The following is a 255-nucleotide window of genomic DNA, read 5'->3' on the forward strand; positions in this document are numbered from 1 at the left end:
CTTCTCATTTCAAAGAGAACTTACTTCTGAAACGACGCTCTCCAAAGAGCAAAGACAAACATCAAGTTGCGCCAAGAAAACTACACAATATCATTATATCATTGTGTCCATTACACAATATCATCTATAGCGATTCCCCAACAGATGAATGGAACCAGTGCGCAAGTTGCAATGAATGGTGGCATGAACAATGCACATCATCATATGAAGGAGTGGGCACCTTCATCTGTGATAAGTGCTAATGCTGCTTTGGGT

Source organism: Thermobia domestica, chromosome 5 (assembly GCF_964235325.1).
Source record: "Thermobia domestica chromosome 5, izTheDome1.hap1.1, whole genome shotgun sequence".
In the NCBI taxonomy this organism is placed as follows: Eukaryota; Metazoa; Arthropoda; class Insecta; order Zygentoma; family Lepismatidae; genus Thermobia; species Thermobia domestica.